Below are 19959 nucleotides of genomic sequence, written 5' to 3' on the forward strand. Positions count from 1 at the left end.
AAATAGTAATATGCAGTAATTTTAAAAGTATGAATAACTACTAATTGTATATGTAGTAATTTTAAAAATATTAATAACTAAATATATTACAACAGCAGTATAAAAAAGTAATTCCTCACTGAATGATGTTGGTATTTAGACTATACATTTTTAAGGAGTTGGCAAAAATAAATAAATAATTTGAGTAATTTAAATGCTTACATAAAAATACGGCTGTAAAATTATTTTTAAAATGCTTAAATTTTATTTCTAATAATAAAACAATATATATAATTTTTGAAATAAAATAAATTTTTTCAATTTTCTTGAAAATAAAAATAGGAAAAAGCTTTTTTAAGTATCTAAATACATAACGATTGTGATAAAAAATTCAAATGCTTTTCCTGCTTGAATATTACATAAAGTGCTATCTGCAAGCAAAATGCTATTCCCTTCAAACATGAATGTTTGTATACCGTCTATGTTACTTTTTTTTAGTTCTCGTTAAAAGTCAGAAGCCATATTATTGAAGATTCGGAAATCTTTCAGATATTTGTTGTGATAGATGCTTTAAAATTGCAATACACTTCTGCCAAGAGTAATTTTATGCTATGCTATATATAGAGAGGGAAAGGAACTTTCATATCAAAATGAAGCATCGTTTAAATAAAATAATAATTCTGAGAATATTTAATATTAATGAAACTATATAATACCATCAAAATCATTTTTCGAAACTTTACACATTGAGCATTAGTATCAGTATTGTACAGTGTTCTAAATATTTATATTATTTTACTACATGTATATATTATAATTATTATTATTATTATTTTTATTATTATTATTAATTTGATAGTTTACATAAATGTCTTTTGCTATCCCTTTGTCTATGTGGCTATAATAATTCAATATAAGCAAGCACAAATTTTTAAGGATATAATCGTGTAGGTTGATAAAGAGATAGAATCTTTTCTTTGTTAGTATTTACAGTTTCAACTTATTCAAAGTTATACTTAATGTACAGTGCGCACAAAAATATACGAATCACCCTGAATAACTTTTGATCTAATGGTCGGATCTTCACGTCGTTCAAGGTCAGAATCTTCATGGTTCGTGGAGTCGACCTCAAATATGCTAATTAATTAGATCATTTTAAGTTAGGAAATCAGACACAAAAACGTACTCTGAACATACCTACTTTATGATGGATTCGTATTTCTGACCTCAAAAATATAGCGGGCAACCACAATCTGGGAAGTATGATCCCCATGGTTCGGATAGGAGATTGATCTAAAGTTTGGATCCTTAAATGCTAATTTTACTTTCTTACGCATCTAGACAACTTTTTAAGCGAATTGAAGAAATTTGCCAAAAATTATAGATTTCATTTATCTAAAGGTTAGTAAATATTTATTAATTTTTATTATTTTATTTAATAATAGTCGCAGAAATTCTGAATTATAAGTTATGCAATATTTCCCTCATTTTAAATCATGTAATTTTACATGGAAAAATGCAAAATTCCAGTGAGTACGATCGAAGGTTCTTGAGAAATTGAAATTTAAGCTTATGACCTTTTTAAAATTTGAGGTTGAAGTGTGGGGATTTAAAATTTTATTACTAGGGGTGATCCCTTTATTTTTTGAGCTCTGGACGTATATTAGCGCATATCCCATACACATTTTTTGATAATAAAATATCTGCGTATAATTAAAAGGGCATAATCTGATTTATTTCATATTAAAGAAATATTGACAGCAGCGGCGAAGAACAGAGCACAGGATTATTTTCCTTACCTCTTTCGTATGTTCCTGCATTATAAATATATATAATTAGACTATTAAAATGGTTCAAATTAATTCAAGTACAAAAAAAATGGAAATATAGCTCGTATACTCTATACTTTTATGATATTTTGTCTTAATAAATGTGCTGCGAAATTCTGAACCATATAAAGAGTTTTATGTGACAACTCTATGTATTGAAGTATTTAAAAAAGTTACAAAATTTCCCAAAATTTCAAATTTTCTTAAGGAACAAAAGATTTATTATAATAGGAAGCAAAGTTACTTAACAATTTATGAAAACAATAATCTTTAACGATGATACTATATTCTTAGCATGAATATAATCCTTTCTTTAAAGTCATAAATAATGTTCAAAAAACCGAATTTCAAGTTTTGGAATTGAAATACCTGTGAAAGTCTGTTCTCTTGCAAAGTTTGGTAATGATTTATTTTGAAAAGATTTTATTTGACAGGCTTCCACTCTTCTAAAAACTAATAATCTGTTAACAAATTTGACAAGTGGTAAGAAGGTTGGAAATGTTTGGCTAATATTATTATAATTTCATAAAGAACATTACAGTTAACAGGAACTTTATTTCAAACTTGAGACATCTTTCTTCATCTTTCATTGCAGTTTTTATTAATATTTTAATATTTTCTTATAATTTTTTGGTTTAAATGAGAAATTTGATACTAATACCAAGTCAAATGATAGGTGTCAAAGTTTCGAAAAACATATACATATGCTAAGAAATATTTATGAAACATTTTTAAAAAACATTTAATTTTGCCCTTGCCCTTCCAGATAGTTAACACAGGTGTCGCTGAAATCGATGATGTTGCAAATACGATATGGGGCGTTTTAAAAAACTCTGTATAGCCTTGTCTTCTTCGAAAAGCAAATACATTTGCTAAGAAATGGGCATAAAATATTTTAAAAAAATATTTTATTTTGTCCTTGTCCCTCTATATAGTTAACAAATTGTCGTTAAAAACGATGATGTTGCAAATACGATATGAGCGGATTAAAAAATTCTGTAAAGCCTACATTTAATGTATACTATTGCTTTCTTCGGTTATAGTTATTGTTCTCCATTGCTTTCTAGTCATTATTAAGAGCTGCTTTTGTGGTGATCATTCGGTGGACACTTTAATAACTTTTCATCATTTTTCGGTTTAAATGAGAACTTGTATACTAATACCAAGTCAAATCATAAGTGCCAGAATTTCAAAAACATATACATATGCTGAGAAATATTTATAAAACATTTTTAAAAAATATTTCATTTTCTCCTGGTCACTCTATATAGTTAGCACAGATGTCTTTAATTTCGATGACATTGCAAATATGATTTGAGGGGGGTTAAAAAAATTTGTATATCCTACATTTAATACATACTCTAGTCTTCTTCGTTTAGAGGAATTGCTCTACATTGCTTTCTAATTATTATTAATAACTGTTTTTGTGGGGATCATTTGTTGGACTCTTTATTAATTTTTTATAATTTTTTGGTTCAAATGAGAACTTTAATACTAATGCCAAGTTAAAGGATAGGTGCCAAAATTTCAAGAAATATATACATATGCTAAGAAATGTTTTTAAAACCTTTCTAAAAAATATTTTATTTGGTCCTTGTCCCACGATATAGTTAGCACAGGTGTCGCGGAAATCGATGATGTAGCAAGTACTACATGAGAGGGGTTAAAAATTGCTGTATAGTGTTTATTTAATGTATACTATTGTCTTCTCCGGTTATAGTCATTGCTCTTCATTGCTTTCTGGTTATTAATAGCTGCTTTTGTGGGGATCATTCGGTGGACACTTTATGAATTTTTTTCAAATTTTTTGGTTCGAATGCGATTTTTGATACTAATACCAAGTCAAAGGTTAGGTGTCAAAATTTTGAAAAACATATACATATGCTAAGAAATATTTATGAAACATCTTTAAAAAAATATTTTATTTCGCCCTTGTCCCTCCAGATAGTTAAACAGGTGTCACTGAAATATATGATGTTACAAATATGATATGAACCGGGTTAAAAAATTTTGAATAGCCTACATTCAAAGTATAGTATTGTCTTCTTTGGTTATAGTCATTGCTCTTTATTGCTTTCGAATTAGTATTAATAGTTGCTTTTGTGGGGATTATTCGGTGGACACTTTAATAAATTTTTGGTTTAAATGAGAACTTTGATACTAATACCAAGTCAAAGGAATGGTGTCAAAATTTTGAAAAACATATACATATGCTAAGAAATATTTATAAATCATTTTTAAATAATATTTGATTTTGTCCTTGTCCCTCGATATAGTAAGCTAAAATCAATGATGTTGCAAATACGATATATGGGGATCTTGATCATTTGGTGGACACTTTAATAATTTTTTATGATTTTTTGGTTCATATGATATCTTTGTTACTAATACCAAGCTTAAGAATATGTGTCAAAATTTCGAAAAACACAAACATTTGCTAAGAAATATGTATAAAACATTTATAAAAAAAATTTTAGTTTTTTTGCCTTGTCCCTCTATATAGTTAACAAAGGTGTCGCTAAAATTGATGATGTTGCAAATACGATATGTGGCGTTTTAAAAAACTCTGTATAGCTTTGTCTTCTTCGAAAAACGAATACATTTGCTAAGAAATATGTATAAAACATTTTTAAAAATATATTTTATATTTTCCTTGTCCATCTATATAGTTAACAAATTTGTCGCTAAAATCGATGATGTTGCAAATACGATATGAGGAGGGTTAAAAAAATCTGTATTGCCTACATTAATGCATACTCTTGTCTACTTCGGTTATAGGCATTCCTCTCCATTGCTTTTTAATTATTATTATATATATTATAGATTTCGAAATGCCAAATTTGTAAAAATTGATAAATTTATATTGAACATTTTGAAAAAAAAGGAAGTAATTAATGTTAGTATAAATATTTTAAACGTCTTTTATATAACGTCTAATGACAATGTTTGTATAACAAAACGAAATCTTTTGACAGAACTTTATCCAATTTTATTATTTATTATAGTTAAAAATTTACATTATTATGTTACTTATGAAGAAATTAACATTTCAATTATGAAAGACACTTTGAATGCTCAATAAAATCTAGATAAAGCCATCAATATGTCAACATTGGCTCCTATGTACTTGTATTGTTAGGATGTTATAGTTTTTTATCTCTTCTCTTATCTGAACTATCTGTTAAAAAAGGAAAGTGTAAGCTTTTGTTTTGATTGCTGCTTGCAGCAACAAAATTTCATGCACGACATTTGATCAATTTTATGGTAACGTTGTTTTTCTTTCATAAAATTAACACAGTAGTTCTATAGTAGTAAACGGAGAAAAAAAATTTGGCAAAATCACTTTCAATAAAAAGGATTGATTATATCAAGGAAAAATTTTTGGTGCTTGAAGATATTATTATTTGTTGAAGAGGTTCGGTGGATTAACATGAGTTGAAGATGTAATTGGTGTATTTCCAATTGTCCATATTTTATTTCGGAGAGATGTAGGCAAGCAATTATTTAACAAAAACCATAAATTGCTTAACACTAGAAAGACTGAAATACCTATATTGCCCAAAAGCAGTCAAAATGACTGCATTGTGACAGAATTACTAATGTATAAAGAAATTTGTTTAAAATTAATTTTTAATATTTTTGATATTATTTTCAGTTATATAGTAAGTTATTAGTAAATATCAACTATAAAAATAATTATAAAAGTCACAAAATTCTAAGAAATTGTGTCATTATATACATCATTGTTTTTCTAATTGAAATTAAAAAGCAGTCAAAATGACTGCCTTAGGCAATCTAGTGTCAATAAAGAGTCAAATTATAATAAATAAATAAGAATTATTTTTTGAAATTTATGTTGAGCTCCAAAGTAAGAATTTATATCACTTCATTAATATTAATATACATTATCAAATTATAAATTAATAAATTTAGAAAATCGCCCAGAAGAAGTAGGGCTAAGCTGGCTGCAGGGCTAAGCCTAACAGGACACCTCCGTTCACCATGAAATCAAAAATGTGAGTGATGTGTACGTTAGTATAGTTTTCGCTAAAGAAAGTTAAGGAATCCAGGTATTGACTATTAATTGATTAAATTTAATACCAAGGCTCTTTTTTTTTCAGCCTTACACATTCAAATGTGTCGGCGGAAAAAACGCGTGCGAAATGACCGAGAATTTTTATGAAATCAAAATATGAGCAGCCATATAACGGTCTTCAAATTCTATGCTAATGTGTTAGGCAGATGTAAAAGGAATCTCTAAAAATAAATTTTATTCTGCACTCAATTCAAGTCTGTAGTATAAAAAGATTACAGATTTTATTAATGATTTTTATTTACTCAAAACGGATTAAGTATGATAATAATTTGGTTTTTAAAAATTAGGAAATATGTAATGCATATTTTAGCATAACAATCACCATACGTGTATGGTATAAACATTTCTAGTGAACGAAAGAACAATTCTAGGAATTAAACCAAAATATAAGTTATTTAAACAATTCATATGGTAATTTTACCGTTTATTGTTGGTGCGGGTTAAAGGAAATTTTGCTTTTTAAAACTATGGCTCTTATTACAATACATTTAGTAGCAAATACGAATCATAAAAGTAAATTTAACCAAATAAATGGTTTTTATGCCATGCTCTAAAATATCACGATAAAAATTGCCAAAATGATCTTCAGAATTATTAGTCATTTTACAATTTATTTGGTAATTTTAACTTTTTAATGTCTCTGCTTCCTACCTAATCGATGTAACAATCTATTATTTACACTTCGAAGGTTTATCTAAAATGCAGTATATTTAAATGGTTGTTAGAAGTTAGATGACTGTTAATTATTTCGTATTCTAATAAAATTTCTGAATCATAACAAGGGCTAAAGGGACAAGAATGATGGCTTCAAATGTTTAATTAAACTGTTTTAAAGATACTAAACTCAAGTATATCATACTATGGTGATTATTTTATCCATCTTTTCTGAAGTAGTGAGATTTAATTATTTGTTTGCGTACATATGTTGGTTTCTTTGTAAATACAATCTACAGTTTAATATATTTTTTCAGTTTGTGAAACATACGTTTTTTCGATAGCCATTTTTTGCTATGATTCGACGTTTCAGTTTTACGTAAATTTTATGAATGCCTTGTAAAATTAATATGTATTTTTGAAGAGAAATTTATGGTTCTCTTCTACCTGGGAAATAATTATCGGCTTAAATTTGTAGTTTAATGACATTAGTTTTTATAATCGGTTATTTCTAGTAGATATTTGTCTTTTTTTATTTTACATTAATGGAATTAAGATACATTTCTTATTGATTAGTAGTTTTATGAGGAAATAAATTTTATAATTAACTATGCCACATTTCTTTCGCGAATTTAGATAAATGTGCATGCATTCGTTATTATTGCAATCAATCTGAAATTATCAAATAGTAAAATTAATAAAATAAAAACTTTATTTTTTGTTCGTTGCTGTTTGGCTAGACGCATCTACAATTTAGGTTGAAAAGAGAGAACAACGTGCTAAAATTCGCATTCTTTAGAGTTATCATTTTGCCAATGACACGCATTTTGGAGAGCTTCATCTCTCGAAAAAAATTCTTTCTCCGAAGCCGCAAACTTACTTATGTTATGCTCGAGTGAAAAATGTCCATTAGTCTTTGTCTAGTCTGATCTTTCTTTTCCGAGATAAACTGCCAAAACATTTGCACAAACAAAAACAAAAAAATGTTCGTTATGAAATCAAGCATTTTAAACATTTTTCAAGCAATCTTAATGTAATTATGAAGTGGGTGTTCAATTTGTATCCTGATGTAACCCCAAGTCAACTAAAACGAAAGAAAACAAGTTCAAACTTAAAGCGTAAAAATAATCGGTTGATTTTTTACCAGTTCATGTTAAATTGACTATGTAATGGATTTAAAAAAAAAACTTCTTATAATTCTCAAACTTTCCCTTAATTATTTTATTCCTCTTCTCTTTTCCGGTGATTGTTTTAAAATTCGAGATAATATATTTTGAAATTGAAATTAAAAATATATGATATGTTTTGTTAAAAAACTTTACTTTCATTGTAGATGTAGATTAACTTAAAACTAAAAAATGCATTTGATTCCTTCACAATAAAAGATGGAACTCGGAGATTATTCATTCATATCTTTAATTTGTGTAGCTTTGAAATACTATTTAATATCATAATTGGACCAACTGCAAATTCTAATAGAAACTACAAATTTCCAGAATTTACATTAAAAAATTAAGTTCTAAAAAATAATGAAATAAGAGAAATTACCGTTTTCAATGTATGATTGTTTAGTGCTTTGTAATATATTTATATGCTCTGAGATTATTTATACATAAATTTAATTTGTGTAACTTTGAAATTCTATTTGTAATCATAGTTTCACCATGCGCTGACTCCACTACAAGCTATTAGTTTCTAGAAATTGATTTTAAAAGAAACAATTTATAAAAAAAATAATCAATTAATAAAAATACCGTTTTCGAATGTTTAGTTTTTTAAAAGCTCTGTAATCCACTTTCTATGCTCTGAGATTTTATGCATAAATTTAATTTGTGTAGCTTTTAAATACTATTTTTCATCATAATTTTACCATTTACTGATTCTGCTGGAAGCTATTAATTACCATAAATCACACTTAAAAAAAGTCTGAAAAGTAATTAATTCATATAAATTACAGTTTTCAAATGTTTATTTCTTTAAGTTCTGTAAATGTTAATTGTAATGCTAAACTCTGACCAATCCTTAAAACTTAAAACTAATATCTAATTTACAGAATTGAAATTTCTCCGTAATTTACTCAATTTTAATACAATCAAAAAATTATTATTTTTAAACAAAACTTTACGCAGAAAGTATACAAAAATATGCGAAATCAATGGCAATTATAGTTGAGCAAAAATAATTTTAAATATCTTTTAAAAACATCAGTAATTTCTCTACAATTGCTTAATTTCATTTTTGCTTTAATTTTTTAATTCGCCGGTTGCCATATCAATAAATTAAAGGAAACTGTACAATTTTATAAGTATAAACTTTTATTTTTCGTTTGCACTGAAAAAAAAAAGTATAGTCAAAACTGCCAGAATATGGTAAGTTTTAACTTGTTTTTGGCGCTATGGGAACATCCAAAGATTAGAAATTTAAACTGAAGCCCTTTGGTAATTATTTTGGTAAAATTAAGAATAAAATATAGTTTTAAAATCTGTGACAAAATTCGGTGATTTTATCATAATAATTTGCTTAAAAATCATTTATTCTCTGAAATCTCTGAAGTTTTTTAATGTATACTTACTATAACTTTTAATGTTTTAATGTAAACCAGTCATAAACCAGCATTTATTATTTTTGATTTGATTTATACTTTTGGACGTCAATATTTTCTCTTAATTGGGTTGAATTTGACTCAAAGTTCAAATGACCTATGAAAGCACATATGTTTTACTGTTTAATTACGCTAGTCTCATATTGATAAGAAAAATTATTTGAAAGAAGAATCTGTAACAACCAAAATTTATAAAAAAAATATCTTTTGTTTAAAAGAAGTAATAATCATCTAGTTCAAATTGAGAATAATGAAGCTGCGTATGGTCAAAGTCTGAAAATAACAAAAATAAAATATGTCATTGAATTTCTTATTAACAAAAGCTATATGAGATCTATTAAACGACGCTTAATTGTTATTTTCATTGTTCATGTTTTTCAGAAGTTTACTTTTTACTTGAATTAATCTTAGTGAATATGAAAATATATTATAAAACATAGATATATTTAAGATATGTTTTAAAAATTTGAATTATACTAAACAATAAAAAATCAGTTCTTTTTTGAAATCTTTCAACTGTAGCTAGTTGAAGGAAATCCTTTTCTTTAAGCTTTAATTTTCTAACCGAATCGTTTAGTTTCAAAAAGATTGTTTAAAAAAATATTATTGCATAAATATGCATTAAATTTTTAAAATGGAATGAACTCCGCTTACAAAACAATGCGGAGCGTAAGCTCCTAACACTAATGCCGTTTCATTCTGAGAAAGATTTCTGCAATCCGTAAATAAAATTGAAAAAGTTTGAAAGGAATTCTCAAGCATGACATTTAAAAATAAACGAAAAAGAAGCAAAACGAACACCGTAGCTAAGCTGGAAACACAAAAGGTGCAGAAGCATTTTTCACTTTACAAAACCATGACACACCGTGAAATTAGAACAGCGTTCTTAAACGTAGGCAGCCAAAAAGTTGTATCCGTGAAAACATCTACGGAGAAATATATACTACCGCAATAATCTCACCAAGAAACAGACTAATTGGCTGGAAACTCTGGGACATTTTTAGCGGTAAAGGATTCACAGATGAAAGACGAGCAACTTCTGCTAGTTCACTGCTCTTCTCTAGGTGAGGATTTTTTCTCCTTTAAAAAAAAAAAAAAAAAAAAAAAACGCAGGATTTTCATCCAACAACAGGCCATACCATTGACGTATGAATAAAATAGGGGATGAAATGCAGTTATTTCGAATTAAGTAAGATAAAGAGAGTAAATATTATGACAGAAACTTGTTTAATATCCATATGGCCATTTTGAAAGATCTATGTAAAAACATAGTAAGGTTTTTTATGTAAATGTTTTAAGTGCCTGTTAGTATTTGACCACTACAATACTTGTGTAAAGGAATACAGACAATATATTGTGATAAAAATTTTATAGAGACGTGTTGGTTACTAAAAACTGAAATTAAATTTCATTCTTTCTTAATAAAAATTATGTTTTTTTTTCAACCTAACACATTTTAAATGTATGAGAATCAACAATTTAATTCGAGTCAAAATTTACAATTATTACAGTTTACTTTAAACATATTTCATGGAAAATAATATTTTAAAATAGCTATCAGCTAAAATGTAATTAAAACTAGTAAATTCATTTTTTTCATCGTAACTTCATTAACACTTCATCTCCTCACATTTAAATGCGTATATATGTTGATATATTTATAACAATATATAATGTAATGTTCTATTTGTACCTTTGAGTCGGAAAAAAAACTTAAAGTGACTTTTTGAACTCGTATTTAATTTAAATTTAATCCAATTTTCTTTAACGCAATGGTAAGAAAAAAAAAAAAGAAAAAAAGTTACACGTGTCGTCAGTGAAACTTGTATTAAGGCTGTTTTTTAAAAACTCCGTTTATGTTTTTTTTTCTCTCTTTTTTGTGAATTATATGATATTTTTATAAATGCTATGAATTTGCTACTGTTACTCATGACAGTTAAGTCAAGTTTAGACTATCTAAAGCCAGCTCTGCCTACGCTTCACTTATTTTGAAAATGGCTCATAACGTCAGAAGCCACAGTTTTGTGAAAATGAAAAGCGTTTGCGCTAAAATCTAATATTTTAATATTTAAAAACTTACTCCAATGCTGATTACCGGGGCTCATAAAAATTTACAAGAACTGAGAATAGGACAGTGATTGTGATAATTTTCATCTAGGGGAAGATATGCCCTAAATTGGCGATTTAAAAAAAAAAAACGTTTAATAACTTAATAAAGTTTAAAAGTTTATAACTTAACTAAGTTATTTGTCTGTTCTAAAGTTCAGATAACTCTTCACGACAAGATTATATACATATTTTAAAATCATGGCAATGCTTCAAGTGTAAGACACTTAAACTACTGCTTTTTTATTTCCATTGGCGACAGAGCTTTAAAAAACAGTGATTATAGTCTGTATCACGACACTTCTTTAACGGAGAAAAAAAAGGACTCGTAGGGTAATAACATTTCTGGTAAAAGAAACCATAAATAAACCAAAACATACTGTACTTAAATCATTCATTTGGTAATCTTATCGGTCGCCATGGTAACCATTTAACAGAAATTCTGATTTTCAAAATGATACCATATACCACACCAAGTTCTTATTATCATACATTTAGTAACAAATACATAACTGTAAAGTAAATTTAACTAAATGAATTAGTATACTAAATAATAAGGTACCAAAATGTTCCTTAGAGCTGTGTCTCATTTCTCAATTTATTTGATTCCTTTTGATGTTTCTTACCAAATAGAATAGTAATAATCTGTTTATAATTTTATGACTTATTCAAAATAGTGGTTTATTAATATGACTTACTGGAGACTCCTTCTTATTTTAATCTCTATTACAACTAGAGAGCTGGCTTGAAATATTTAATTAAAGTGTTTTCAGATATTTCAGATTGTTTTATCCACCGTTTCCAAAAATCAATGCCAGTAGTTTGTTTGAAATCCAGAATGAGAGGTTTGTTAATTTCCATCCCCTCCCGTTCTGTTAAGCCTAGTTCTAATTCTCTCTAGTTACGCTCGAAATTTATTGGTTAAATTATTGCTTGAATTTTCTCTGGACGCCAATCTATGATTTACAAATTTGTTTAAATTATTATTGATTTCTTTTTAGTTAAAGTGTTATCTTACACCAACTTGACCAAGTAATATAAAAGAACATTGGTGTAGTGAAACATCCAAGAGTTATGTATGAGGTTTAAATACACCACTTTGGTCTAAAATAGTTGCCTTTACATTTAATAGTTGCCATGCCATTACTTTGCGATAATCAAAAAATTTGTACAGTGTAGTGCGCAAAAGAAATGCGCATTTTAAATTATTTTTTTTCGTCATAAAAAGCTTATATTGCATACTTTTGAATTCCAATGTCTCTCAAACTAATTAGGTATCATGTATGAAGTTTATATCCTATCTCACAAACGTATGTGTTAAAAAAAAACTTAAAAATAGAATCACTTTAATGGCTACGTTGAAAAAATATTTCGTTTAAAAACGAGTATATTTTAATAATATGTTCACCCAAATTCTATCAAACAATAATTTCAATTTCGCAATTTTTTTTCATAACTTATTGCACAATAACTATAATCTTGTACTTAAAAATGTATTTAATTTTCCTCTACGTCCAAAATGGTGGCAATTATACAATAAAATTTTTTACAGTGTTGTCTTTGGTTAACTGTATTGTATTTAAACATATCTATTTAAAATCTTTAAGCATATCGATTTTAAGCACATTTAATTTATTTAAGCTGGTACATCTGTTTTAAAGTAGTTCTTTTTTAGTTCGGAAATTAATGAAAACCATATATATGTATAATTTAAATTGTATTACATAATTTAACAATTAATTTTAACATATAATTAACAATTAATAACAGGGATAACAATTATCTACTTCTAATTTAAAATTATAATAATAATTTTTAAACGAGTTAAGCATTAGTTGAGTGTATTTTCTTTTTTAAACTTGTACTTAAGAGACAATTATAGCATTTAACAATACTTAGAATATTGATTCTCGCATTTAAATATTTAATATGTTGGCATCTCCTAAGAATTTTACTCAATTATACATAACCGCAAGATACATCGTTTGAAAACATTTAAATGCATTGATAATCTAAGCATCTCAGTTGGATTTTATTTTACTCGTTTAAGGTAAATTAAGATATACAACTAATTAGTAAAATTATCTTCATGACATGATATTTTTGAAAACTAATTCTTCTAAATAGTTCCAATATTTAAAGCTACAACAACATGTTATTAAAAGTTTTAATTCAAAAGAGAATTAGAGATTCTGCTTTAAAATTTAAAACAAAAATTAATGGTGATTATTGATGCAAATAGCAATTTGACCTGTGAAACGAATAAAATATTAGGACTTTGTTTGATTCAGTTTTTAAACATTATCTGGTATTTACTTTAGAAGAGCCGTTGATAATAATAACATTTTAAAAAACTAACTTAATTAATTCAACACTCTATTCCCCAGTTTCAGTATAATTTTCCTTCTTTTGTTACAATCTCACCCTTTTTAAATTGTAGAGAAAAATTATTGCTTGTATGAGGTTAATGTTTAAAAATGCATGAGGCTGAGGAAAAATTTTATTCCCAAATTGTCAACAAGCTAAAAGAAATGAACCAGGATATGAGACTTACAATGATTTAAAAACTTAATTTAAACCTTTTAGCAAAAAAATTCGAAGATTTAAAAAAAAAGCATCCAAATATATCAATTATCTATTTTTAATTTAAGATTACAATAACAGTTTTTGATCAAATTAAATATTAGCTGAGTGTAATTTCTTTTTTTAAACTTGTACTTAAGAAACAATTATATCATTTCACAATAATTAGTATATCGATTCTCACATTTAAATATTTAGTATTTTGGCATATTAAAATAAATATTTAATTTAAATATTTAGTTCAAAAATTAATTTAAATATACATTTATATTAAATATTTAATTTTCTTTCACAAAAAATTTACTCAGTTATATATAACCGCAAGACACGTTGTTTTCTGCTTATTAGTTTAAAAACATTTAAATGTATTGTGATAAACTATAATTTATGCATCTCATCAGAACTTATTTTACTCGTTTAAAGTTAATTTAAAATGCAGAACTAATTAGTTAAGTTAGTTACATGACATGCGATTTTTCTAAAACTAAATCTTCTAAATAGTTGAAATATTTCAGACTGTAACAATAGTTTTAATTAGAAAGAGTTTTAATTGAGAAGTCGGAATTCGAATTTCAAACAAAAATTAATGGCGATTATTGATGTAAATAGCAACTTGACCTGCAAACCGAATAATACATTAGAATTTTGTTTGTTTCAATTTTGAAACATCATCTAGTATTTACTTTAAATTTGCTGTTGATAATAATATTATAAAAAAAATTACTAAATTAATGCTAGGAAATCCATTGCCACTTTTCAATCCCGCCATTTTAAAATTGTGGAGCAAAATTAATCAAAGCATTGGTAATGTTTTAAAACACATTCCTCCAAATTTAGAACAATGATTAGAACAGATCCTAAAATAAATGCACCAGGATATGAATTTTACAATAATTTAAAAACCTAATTTATATTTAGAAATCTTAGGGGAATTCTATCTTAGGGGAATCTATTAGAAAAATAAATTTGTTTTAATTTAGATGATAAAATGCAAATTTTGTTTAGCGAGAAACTAAGATAAGAAATTTGCATAATTGCATTCCGATCCAATAAACTGTACACACAAAATAATGATTAAAAAAAAATATTAATTAAACTACACAATTAACTGACACGTGTTCTACAGATACAAGATTTAAAAAAAAAATTAAAAATATTAAATTTGATTAGAATTGTTTTGTTATAATTTAAATTTATTTTCTAATCTCTGAAAAAAATATAAAAATGATATTTGAGCTTACCGAAGCAGTGGATTAATGTTTATGTGAAACGAAAGAAACATTTTCTCCAATCAATAGCATAAATTTTTTACTTTAAATTAATTATTTTAAATCTCTAAATAAGTAGTCTTAAACTCTAAAAAGCAAAATTTGAAGAAAATCAAGCACAAATATTTGAGATTATTTCATTGTAATATTAAATGACCAAAATAAGAACTTTATTTGCACTATACATTTTGAATTTTTTTATCTATAATATTTTATTTTGCTTTGAAATTAAAAAAAAAGTATTAAAGTATTATTTGAAAGTGATTAATGATCCGAAAACTAGGACTTGATTTCAGTGGATTTAAAATGCAACACAAAACTACTCTACGAAGACAACGGGATAAGAACGGTTTATATATGTCCATAAAAGTTGAAAGTCATTAAAAAAACATTTCAAGCCCAAAAAGGAAGGGTTTTTTACACAATAACTCTCGTGTAAAACCGAATTTTCACGTGTGATCACTTTCTCAAAACTTAGTAATCCTAAAATTGCAACATAGTGCAATCGAATCGTTATTTTGGTGAAAAATGAGCATAAACCGTATTTTTCTTTTGGTCTTCATGTGCATGTAAAAGCAAATAAATCCCAAATCTTTTTGGGTTACTTTAAAATATTTTAAAATTTAAATAAAATGATGTCTGTAATTTTCGCTATAACTATAAACACAAAGATTTAATTTTTACAAAATTAAATATTCAGAGACTATCAATCAATTATATCGTTCAAATTAAAGTCAATATTAACAAATTTGTCCCATGATATGGTTTAATATTACTGCTGTTTCACCGTTCAACCGTTTCTTTTTCTGAAAGTGTATAATTGCCAAATAACCACCAAAGATTTCATTTTATAACCGTCGTTGAACAGCCGATCCAATTTTGAGATTCACGACTACTAATGTTCAACTACGTAGCCTTGTAGTTTTGAACACAATCCAGAAGACAAGGGAACTCATAGATTGGGAGAAAAATGCTTTCGGAGAGGACTTTTTTAAGGAACTAACCCGTATTTACGTTACATTTAGATGAAGACCACGAAAACCTTACAAGGTTAGCCTGACGGCAAGGGGACTCTAACCCATGATCCGTCTATCATTGAAGATATTTCACGTCAGCACTGGGGTCGGTGCAAGCTGGGTGCGGATTCGTATCGACCAGCTATCTCCGGGATTCGGCGATAGCTGGTAGATACCCGGACCCGGTTCACCTCATTGGAAGGCGAACACTCCATTCCCTGAGTCACCAAAGATCGACCATAAGAATTAAAAGAATTTTTAATTTTTCAAGTATTACAATTTTTTTTTAATAGAGATTCAATAATTTAAAGTTTATTGCTCTACTATCGCATCGCCTATAAAATGCTAAACAAAGAACAATATTTCGCTATCGTTCATAGATTTTTGAAATAACTTATCTTTTTTTATGACCGAAACACTATTGTTTACAAAATTTGCAGTTACTTGAAAGTTATATTTAGTAATTAAACTTTCTCACATTGCAAATCAATTTCCACACTCTTTTTTCCTCTCATTTTGCTCCAAAAATTTATCACATTAAAATGCAACTTAAAAGAGAGCATAGTTTAATAGTTTAAAGGTTATTGAATTGTCGAAGGACCATTTTTTTTTTAAACTTAGCAAGTGATTGCTTTTGCTTGAATTTAAAGCTGAAGAGTGAACAAAAAGAAAAGAAAATACGCTTTGATTTCATTTTTTACCATATAAAGCTTTTCTGCGATTGAAAAATCCAAAAAATTTAAAAAAAAACTCCTTTTTAAATTACTTAATCATTTGGTGATTCTTTACTGCGTAAGTTCATAAATAAAAGTGGTCGCAATGGCTGTTTGTGGTGCCAAACAGTATTCCATTTATGACTGCCTGCATTGCGTATAGGAACTTGAATTCTTTATTATATTAAATGATTATTATTTAAGGTTTGATCGCATATAATTTTAGCGTATATTATTTCAGTTGTTAAGGATCGATATTTAGTGTTTAATGATTAAAGTAAAATAACGTATAAGAACGCCCTAGTAGCTTATTTTATTTATGTAAATGTCGATTCCCTGATTAAAGACCTCATCCAAAGCTCTTGGAAATATATCTTGCCCTGATTTGTCTCCGCTGGCTACTTTTCCTTGTTCTGTAGTAATGCATTTTTCCCACAACTTTCAGTTTCCGTAGTGAATTCACGTCTCATAAATCGCTTTATACCGTGAATGACCGAAGTCAAAATAATATCAACAATCGCTTTAGTGAATATCCCAAATATTTGTTATATCCTATTTGATATTATTATATTTTTTTATTATCTGCTGAAAATAGATTAGGAGAAGTGTACAGGTTAAGGCGTAGTGGCATTTATACTGGAAAAAAATTGATGCAGAGCATACTGGGCAAATGTATACCGGACAGTGGCACTTAGCTAAACCTTATACATATTTCAGACATTAACCAAAGCGACTATGTGATTGTCAACATTCACCAGTAGAAATCAACAACCACCCATTTCGGTCATTCACAGTAGTATATATATCGTTTCGTCATATCGTTAGTAAGTATATCGATAGTAATATTAGTTGTCGGATATTTTTTTCCCATCTTAAAAATTTTTTAAGCTAATGAAGTTTTCACGCTATCAAGTAATCATTTCCAGAAACTCCAAACTTCAATATATTTTCCTTTAAATAGCTTTATAAAAAATTTTGAAAATTCTAGTTCTATTAAAATCTTTTGTTAAATGTGGTTTTCAAATACTTAAGGACAAGGTAAAGAAGTGAGGTAATATAGTTATTTTAGTGAACCTTAAAAGAGAAACATGTTTTTAAAATTTTCGGAAATGTATCGTAAGTTCACTTTTCTAAACTGCTGTTTGTAGAAAATGCAACACCATGAAGGAATCATCAGAATCAAATGAAATTCGCAGCAAATGTCAATTATAGGATATTAAGCAAATTAATAAAGTTTCAGAGCCATCGCGCGTGCGTGGCGCGCGCAGCCCCCTCTGAATTGATGCTGAAAGCGTATAAATAAAGTGCTGCAGCGGGACGTTGAAAATAGTCTATGATTATTTGTTAGTGGCAAACGTTTAGTGAGACCTGAGTATGCCTCCACGACGGAAGAATAAGAAATTCAAGCAACTTACGGAGTTTGAACGAGGGAGGATAATCGGCCTTCGAGAAGGAGGATTTTCCTATCGCGCAATAGCAGCTCGTATGCAGCGGAACAGTTCCACAGTGATGCGAGTTTGGAAGCAGTGGACCGACGAGCACCGAACAACTCGAAAAACAGGCACTGGACGACAGAAGGTGACGTCAGAGCGCGATGATCGACACCTGCTCCGCATGGCGGTGAATGATCGCACAGCTTCCTCCAGGCAGCTGGCAGCACATTGGTCTACTGCTACAGGTGTACAATTGTCGGCTTCGTCAATTCGTCGTCGTCTGCTGCGCCGTGGATTGCGTGCAAGGGTGCCATTATACAGGATTCCCCTCACGGCGGATCATCGACGGCTGCGTCGGCAGTGGGCTCTTGAGCACAGAGACTGGCGAGCTGATTGGCACCAAGTTGTCTTTTCAGATGAATCACGCTTCAATTTGTGGACCCATGATGGCCGTGTTCATGTTAGACGTTATGCCGGTCAACGCTGCCTTCCTGAGTGTATTATTGAACGACATAGTGGTCGAACACCCGGAGTTATGGTCTGGGGTGCGATTTCGTATCATGGACGATCCAATTTGATACGAATTGAGGGTAATCTCAATAGCAACAGATACGTCCGTGAAGTGCTACAGCCCGAAGTCGTTCCTTTCCTTCAAGGCATCCCTGGAGCTATCTTTCAGCAGGATAATGCACGCCCACATGTTGCGCGGACTGTTAGAGACTTCTGTTCAGCACAACGCATGCAACTTCTTCCTTGGCCTGCTTATTCGCCGGATATGTCGCCTATTGAGCACGTGTGGGATATGGTTGGTCGGCGTCTCACTCGTGATCCGCGTCCTGCAGTTTCCAAAGACGAACTTTGGTTGCGCATACAAGCGATATGGAATTCTCTTCCTCAAGCAGATATTCAACATCTGTTTGACTCCATGCCACGTCGTATAGCAGCACTTATTGCAGCGCGTGGTGGCTGTACCAAATACTGATTTCGGACGCTTAATTTGTTTCTTTTGTTTTGAAAATTTCATCATTTATTTGTATCAGTACAAGTCGTTTCTGCATTAAATTTCATTTGATTCTGATGATTCTTTCATGGTGTTGCATTTTCTACAAACAGCAGTTTATATCAGTCAGGCATAATGAATAAGGAAATTGAATCGACATGAAACTTCCGTTTCTACTATATTAAATTCTGGTTTCTTCATCATGCATCATCATACAATATTTTACGCAATGTTGGAAATAAGAATAAAACTGGAAATCTATAAAACAATACAGAGAACAAAATAAGGAAGCACAGTGAAATAGTTTTCATTTAATGATTGGATTTTCAAGTTGCTAGACCTCGATCTAAATGGTTCGAGCGTGTGAGTATAAATATACAAAATTGTTAATGCAGGCGTTTATTTTAAGTTACGAAATCAAACACAAAAACGTACTTTCTCTGAATGAACATACCTTTTTTTCGAGTCTCTAAACCCTAGAATATATGGAGTCGCCGCAATCTCGGAATTATGGTCATAATTGTTTAATCCGTAGGGCAGTCAAAAGTTTGAACCCTTTGATGTTAGTTTTACTTTTTGCGTATTTCGCTATGCCCCGAGAACTTTCTAAGCAAAATGAAAAGCTGTACCTACAATTATAGAAATCGTTTATCGAAAGAAAATTCAAAGCAAAAAATAAT

At 28.6% G+C, this 19959-nt stretch overlaps 1 protein-coding gene across 3 annotated transcripts in view; it reads left to right on the top strand.

Annotated features, from left to right (window-relative positions):
- LOC107455242 (neuropeptide CCHamide-1 receptor-like) overlaps positions 1–19959 on the top strand; it is a 330478-nt gene that overhangs the window by 97246 nt on the left and 213273 nt on the right. Inside the window, exon 1 of one of the 3 annotated variants that reach the window (XM_071187545.2) lies at positions 9644–10224. The exons of the other annotated variants lie outside the window; for them this stretch is intronic. The gene's annotated coding sequence lies outside the window, so the exon portion shown is untranslated. Of the gene's footprint in view, positions 1–9643; positions 10225–19959 lie in introns of those variants that run through there. 3 annotated transcript variants of the gene reach the window in all.

Source organism: Parasteatoda tepidariorum, chromosome 11 (assembly GCF_982258835.1).
Source record: "Parasteatoda tepidariorum strain Cologne lab strain chromosome 11, Ptep-v5.0, whole genome shotgun sequence".
NCBI lineage: Eukaryota > Metazoa > Arthropoda > Arachnida > Araneae > Theridiidae > Parasteatoda > Parasteatoda tepidariorum.